The sequence below is a fragment of the Arachis duranensis genome, chromosome 3 (genome assembly GCF_000817695.3).
Source record: "Arachis duranensis cultivar V14167 chromosome 3, aradu.V14167.gnm2.J7QH, whole genome shotgun sequence".
Taxonomy (NCBI): domain Eukaryota; kingdom Viridiplantae; phylum Streptophyta; class Magnoliopsida; order Fabales; family Fabaceae; genus Arachis; species Arachis duranensis.
In genome coordinates, this window is record NC_029774.3 from 13,725,743 (window position 1) to 13,726,617 (window position 875).

The window sequence follows — 875 nt, forward strand, 5'->3', positions numbered from 1 at the left end:
GTATTGAATGTCATTCCAACCTCAAGTGTAAGCTCTCTAAACCTTCCTTCTTCTCTGAATACAAGGAAGACCTCATCTAACTCAACCTCCTCCAACTCATCCTCAGAATTTAGAGGAGTCTTCATTTCTTCTGAGTACCATGAATCTCTACCATCAAATTCATGATAAGCTTCATTTTGGGCATCATGATATGATGCTATTAATCCAAACTCAGGAATTGGTCTAAAAAAAAGTTCATCATCCTTAGACCCTGAGTCTACGCACACAGGACTATCATCCTCATCCGTAACAACTCTCTTTTGTTTAGTAAGTTTTTTATCTATCCTAGTTTTCAGTTTCACATTAGTCTTCTTTTCTACTGATCTCTCCACAGCCACATATTCTTTCTCACTAGACACCTCACCACCACCAGGCCGATATGGTTCATCCTCTACACTATTATCATTATCATGGCTATTTGAGAATTTATCTAAGCTAGATAAAGCCACAAAGACTGTTTGGTACTGTTTTTCCTTAGCAATTGATCTTTCAATAGTTTTAGTAGCAGCTGCTCTTGTTAAAGGCCTTTTTTCATGTGGTGCTACAGTTTTTAGATTCTTAAAGCCTCTCTTTGGTACATTAGACTTTTTGATTTCTTTCAATTTGGACCATACTTTAGAGACCACTTTGAGTCTTAACTCAAAAATTAATAAAAAATAAATAGGAGTAGTTAACCCTTCCATTAACATGGAATCGAAGAAAAATAAAACATACAAAAAAAGAGAACTTTAAAGTTAATAACACGGAAGTGGCCATATTATTTGGCCAAAAATATTTTTGGACCATAATTTAAAAATTATAGATAGTTATAACTTTTTTGGTATTTATTAATTATC